This window comes from Cynocephalus volans, chromosome 8, assembly GCF_027409185.1.
Source record: "Cynocephalus volans isolate mCynVol1 chromosome 8, mCynVol1.pri, whole genome shotgun sequence".
Taxonomy (NCBI): domain Eukaryota; kingdom Metazoa; phylum Chordata; class Mammalia; order Dermoptera; family Cynocephalidae; genus Cynocephalus; species Cynocephalus volans.
Window position 1 is genome coordinate 116,533,158 of NC_084467.1, and position 6,519 is coordinate 116,539,676.

Here is a 6,519-nt window from a genome sequence, read left to right on the forward strand (position 1 = left end):
GCCACTTTTGCGGCAGCCATGTTTATTGTGGTGGCTGTGGTGGGCCATCCACATGGAGATGATGTTTTTTGCATGCTCCTTGGTACTGGCAGTGTGCCTGGTTATTGGAGGGGAGTCCAGTCCTCTTCTCCATGCCTCAGGTCCATCAGTGGGCCCCAAGGTGCTGTTATGATGTTTCTGGTTGTGGGAGGGGGTCCAGTCTCCATCTCCAAGCCTTGGGTTCCCAGGCAGGCCCCGATGCACTAGTGGTGTGAGTGGTTGTGGGCAGGGGTCTTGTTCCTGGCTCCAGACCTCATGTCTCCTGGCAGGCCCCAAGCACTGGTGGTGTGCCTGGGCTGGAACTAATTTTTTGTCCTTTGCTTACTTCTAACATGGGAGAGCTTCCTGTGGGAACCAGTACTTGAGTTGTGCTGTTAAGCTAAATTGCTGCTTTGCTGCTGTTTCCCTAGGGAAGGCTTTTTGTGCAGCTCAGGGTTTAATGGTTGACCTTATAGGTACTTCCAGCTCTCCAGAGACTCAGTGCACCTGGGTTGTGTGGAAACCCTGATCTGGGCCTGAGTTTTCATCAAACTGCACCCCACACCATTCTGCATTCCCAACCAGTCTCCTCTGAGTGGTCCTGAGCTGATTGGGTGGCAGAGCAGCTATCCTTGCTATGCCCCAGTGTTCTCCCGGTGGGCCTGTCTCCCCCACTGCCTATGCTCCAAACACTTCTTATGGGACAGGCCCTGCACAGGTCCTTTGCAATGATTCACCAGCCTCTGAATGGCTCCCCTTTTTTGGCTGTTCTGGCTCCTCACTCCTGCATGGGTCCATGGGAACCCTATTAGTGGTCTTGCTGACCTGGGGGCCACCAAGGCCATCTTCTCCCCTGCCACCTCCAAGCAACTCCATCCAAAGCCCACAGCTACGGTTTCTGTGGGCTTCTACCAGCTCCTGCTCCATGCATTCAGCAGCTCCAGCATTAAAGCAGCTGCAGCCCAGAACTATCAGAGCAGTTTTTTCTTTCTCTCATTGTGGTTTCTCCTGCCTTTATGAACTCCATACGTCTCTCCTCCTCTTCCACTGAGCTCCAATGGCCCCAGCTTGGCTGATGTTACATTTTTATAGTTGTAAATTTGGATAATTTGTAAGAGAGAGTGATGCTGGGGACCATCTATTCTGCCATCTTGACTAGAACTCTCTGAGTACAGTAATATTAAAAGTCTCTTAGAATTTAAAATATAAAATGGGTATTAAAACAACAATCATCTATCTTTGTGCTTAAAAGTCTTTATGTCAGCCACAATGGGATAACTTAGCCTGGACTTCAGGGTCTGACCTCTAGACACCAGACTCCAAGCACCAGGCTTTAGGCAGGTTGGGTTCAGATCACCTCTGAACCAGTTACTCTGGGGCATGGCTTCATACAGGTCCAAGGCTGAAAGGGAAACAACTACCTGGGGCAAACCCATATTCAAAGGAAAGTTTTTATTCTCAGTAATGCTCATTAACATCCCAATAGCCAAACAAAGATAAAACACCAATCCAAAGTTGTGGGGTAAGACGATATATACTACCTACCACGAGTCCTTTCATTGCAAGATCGTGGATTTAAATTTCTCTTACAGGGATGGGAAGAATTGAGAACTATAACTTAATTTATCAAGATCCCCTGTTATATTAGTGCCACAATTTCAAGTTGCCAGTGATAGAATTTATAAACTCCACAAAATAACTAGATTTCCTCTTTTAATCAATATATCAGTTGCCATCTATTGAGGTGGTACTAAAAGTATTATATTAATGCATTCTTTGTACAATTATTTATAAAAAGCAATATCTTTACAAAGAGCTATAAACATATTTGCACATTTTTAAAAATAAGTCAATTCCTTGAAATTTATCTTGAAACATTTTTTTTAATGAAAAGAACTTTATGTAAGAACATAATTATTGTCATATTTAGAGAATGATGATAGGGAGAAAATAATACAAAGGTTCAAAACAGAGAGATAATTTGTATATCTAACCACTAAATATTTTACCACAATTAAACTGATGGTTATAAATACCGTGGGAAAACATAAGTAAATCTTAGCATATAATTTTGAGTATTGAAAATATGGATTATAAAATCATGTACATATTAAACTATAATATTTATGTATTGTCGCACTGCTACAAAAGGAAAAATAGATAATTTTTAGATAGATTAAATTATTAATAAATTTGATTTACTGTAGATGTAAATATGTGCATTTATTATGTCTTAACACTCGCTTTCATTGATTCTACATAAGATAGTAAGCTCCCAAAGGTAAAGATCTTGCTTCTTACAGTAGTTAACACAATATCAGATACAGTCCATGATGCCCTGTTAATGACAGCATCACACCCAGATCACACCAGCATACATGTCCTGAAAAAGATCAGGAAATGAATGTCAGGGGATAAAGTCTGTGGTCCAGGTGCTGGGAATCCTTGTTTCTTCTTAGTGTCAAGTAACTTACTAAAAGGCCTTAGACAAATCACCATGGTATCAAGGAAAGTTAACATGGACTCTCAAAGCACTACATGGGCTTTGTGAGGACACTAGGATTATTGTAAAGATAAGGAAATAACTATAACTATTATTGATATTTATAAAATTAACCATTTTGAAGTTAATAATAAATTAAAACAAAACAAATGAATTAGAGATACAGAAAACATTTCACTGACCCTACAAAGTAAGGAGTGAAATTATTTTTGTTTTTTTCTGTAAATCCTTGGATGACTTTCTTTACTAATCTATTCTTCAGCACATTGGGTAAGAAAGTTGGACTAACTGCAAAATCCTTTACATTCTAGTGTCTTTGGAATTTAATATTTTGGGGAAGAGCTCCATTTCTATAGAGAATTGCAGCCTAAATTACCTACCAAATATATTAAACACATTTTGTGAGCAAAGTAGCTTCTTAATTGCATCTTTCATATCCTTATTTCTAAGGCTATATACAATGAGATTCAAAAAGGGAGAAAATGCAGAGAATGTCAGAGCAGTAGTGGTATCTGAGAATGGTGTATAAATAGCAGTGAATCTAAGATACATGAGGGCCAGACTGCCAAAAACAGCAGGAAGATAGTGATGTGGGCAGCACAGGTGAAAAGGGCCGTTTTACACCCCTAAACCAAAGGGATGCCCAAGATAACAATGATAATTATGATGTAATAAAGAGAAAAATTCAAACCTGTTATTAGAATGCAAAGACCATGAATCACATCTTGCTCCAGGATCATGGAGGCATCTGTACAAGCTAAATTCAGTAAAGGGGTGAAATCACAGAAGATCTGATGGAGTTGGTTGGGACCACAGAAAGGCAGGTAGAAATCCACACAATCTCAGGTAGAAGGATGAGGAAACCAAAGATACAAGAGCCTGCAGAGAGCTGGGCACATAGTCGGAGGGGTCATGATGATTGGGTAGTGAAGTGGGTTGCAGATGGCAACACACTGGTCAATAGCCATGACAGTCCTCAAGTCCCCCTCAGTGTTTCCAAGTAAGTGAAAGAAGTACATCTGCAAGAGGCAGCCAATCAAAGAGATGGTCCTTTGCTTACTGATCAGACTGGAGAGCATCTTAGGGATGGTGGCTGTACTGTCCCACATCTCAAGAAATGAGAAGATACTGATGAAATTATGCGTGGGATTGTGGAGACAAGTGTCCAGCCTTATAGTACAGAAGGTCATCAGTTTCTAGATCACAATAAAGGTGTCGATGAAAAGTAAAGGAAAAACGTACAGGAGGCCACCTTTCTGGAGCTGGGGAAGCCCAGTAGATAAGTACAGTCACTGTTTGTAGGTTTCCACTCTCTATGTCCACAGCAGAGCTACTTGTGAATGAGTGAGAAAGTGAGAGGGCATGTCCAACTAACAGAAAAGGAAATAAATACTGTGTAAATGTAAATATAAAATTTGATTGTTGGTATATTATGTTTTGACATTTCTCAGATTCAGACTAAGCTATAGCTAGCCTATACCTCTAATCTTGCTTTTATTTGGGAGACATTATAGCATAATGATTAATAAATAGTGTGGGTTCAAATCAAATATATGAAGCCTGAATTCTCATTCTGTCACTTATTAGTTGGATGATAATGGGCAAGTGTCATAATCTCTCTGAGTCTCAGCATCTTCCTCTCTAGTTAAAAAGTATGTGCACTGAGTTGTTAGAATTCAGTAAACATATAAAAGTGCCTAGTGCTAATGACCAATGTCTTTGTTATTTCCTTCATAGACTACCTTTCTGAAAGGAGAATATTAACAATACTCCTTTAGATCTTGCTCACTCCTCAACCGTTTGTTGTGTGACTTCTTTCACTACCATATTGAAACTATTCCGTCCTATATCTCAATAACATAATAATTGCAAACAAAATGGAAAAGTCTTTATATAATTACACTTTAGCATTGGAAACTACTGATTACTACTTCTTGAGGGTTTTCTCCCTCATCTCTCATGAAACCACCCTCTCCAGGTTTGCTTTCTTCATATATGGAATCTTCTTCTCGGGTGTTTTGTTATTTTATATCACTGTTTTGTTATTTTATGTGTTAGGGATTCATCTTCTTTGTCCATTCCGTAGATAGGTATGTACTCCAAGTTCCTACTGTGGGCCCTGAAAGCATGTCCATCCACATTGTTGATGAGCATATACTCTCCCATAGTTTTCCTTTTTGTCCAACTCTCTAGCACAAGTGTATTTCCTGAGCTTTGGACCCACATATTCAATATTCCCCATCTGTAACACTGTCATGCTGTACTATAGCAGTTTGCAGAGTTCATCGCAGTATATCCTGGATCACTGCCTTCAGGAATGATGGCCCTCTTCCTGGAATGACCTCTTATTCTTCTTCACCTGGATACCTCCCAGGCTTTCTTCAAGTTACAGTTCAGCCATAGCCTCCTACAGGAAGCCTTGTGACAACTCTGTGGTCTCATCTCCTACCCCTCATTCACACACACACACACACACACACATCTGGTTTTATTCTTATCTATGTGTTCTCCAGAGGGCCTCTACCATAATCCTTACTATGTTCATTATAACTATTGTAATTTGTTTAACTTCACTGGCTTGTCAGATTCCATTAGGACAGGATCAGCCTTTTCTCTTTCACAACCTCTGATATGTATTAGGTACTTGAAAATAACTTCCTTTTTAAGGAATAGATTTGGATCAGACTTGAAAACTTAATGAAAATCCGAAAAATTCAGAAGTAAAACATGTAAGAAGGACAAGTATAAAATATTCATATCTACCAAGTTCAGTAAGGCCTTAATAATTGAGTTTTATTTCCAATGTAATGTATAAAACCCAGAGCTACAAAGATGGAACCTCCTCATAAACCTTAGTCTAACACTGTAGTGTAATCCTGCCAACAACACCAATTGTAGAGCTAGGGCTAGGGTCTGGAGCTCACAGAACCCTCGAGTGCATTCACAAGCCCTTCACAGGAAGGTCTATGAGCTAGGTAACCAGCAGAAAGATCCATGGAGTCTTGATTGAAGTAGGAATAGTCTTTATTCAGCACACACTACACTATAAGCTAGGCAGTACAAAAAGAAACTCAGAAACTCAACTTCTACCAGCGAAGTCCAAAGAAAAACTGAGCAGCTGCCAGCAGAGTAAACATACTCCATTTTTGGACTCAAGCTCTGCTGGCCAGCCTGCTTCAACAAACTCAAGAACACACAATAGCAATAAACTAAAAAGATACAAGGGTACACATGTGCACTAACTCCAACCACACACAACTTGTTTACAGGAAATCTGCTGCTCGATCCCTGATCAGACTACAGCCAAGAGAGCCTGAATAAATTATCCTATTTTACCCACAAATACCAAAATTCAAATCACTCCAAGTCTTCACCAATTGAATCTTTAGCATTCAGATAATGAGTGTTTCATTCAAAGCATAGAAAATGAATACTTTTTCCTGAGACTTCAGGGACTCTAAACTCACCTGTGTCAAATACAGTAGGGCTCTTCCTTTCCTTGGGTCTCTGCTTTCCTATATGACTTTTCAACCTCTCTAGAAGGGTTGTTATAACCATCTTAATTCTGAAGGGAAGGTAAGCTCACTGAGGTTTTATCCCCTGATAAGAGGTAGACAATTTCTTCCCTTGTGGTGTCCATCAGCTGAGGATTACCCTCTGTACTTGATTCTATCAGATCTCCGCATCAAAGGAGAATCAGTGTTCCAAGAACACTTAGAGATTCTGCCACCTAGTTGTGGGGTTGGGAGGGTGCCACACAAAAAAACAGCTGTGATAAGACCCTTTCCTTACAGAAAAAGAAGTGGGACAGTATTGAAGGTGACTTACTGACAAAATAATATTGTGAATACATCAATGAATAGAACATAGAATGATTTCCATTAAACTTTTGTGGGTTGGAAAAACATGTTAGTTCTAAACAAGATGGAAAAATGCCAAATTATCTCTCCCAACAACATGCACAAGCTCTTCTTCTGTTGATTCTGCTGAAGTCTTGG

The 6,519-nt window shown here is 39.9% G+C and overlaps 1 pseudogene; it reads right to left on the minus strand.

Moving 5' to 3' along the window:
• Positions 1–1,247: 1,247 nt before the first annotated feature.
• LOC134384331 (olfactory receptor 6K3-like) lies at positions 1,248–6,079 on the minus strand (annotated as a pseudogene).
• Positions 6,080–6,519: the final 440 nt, after the last annotated feature.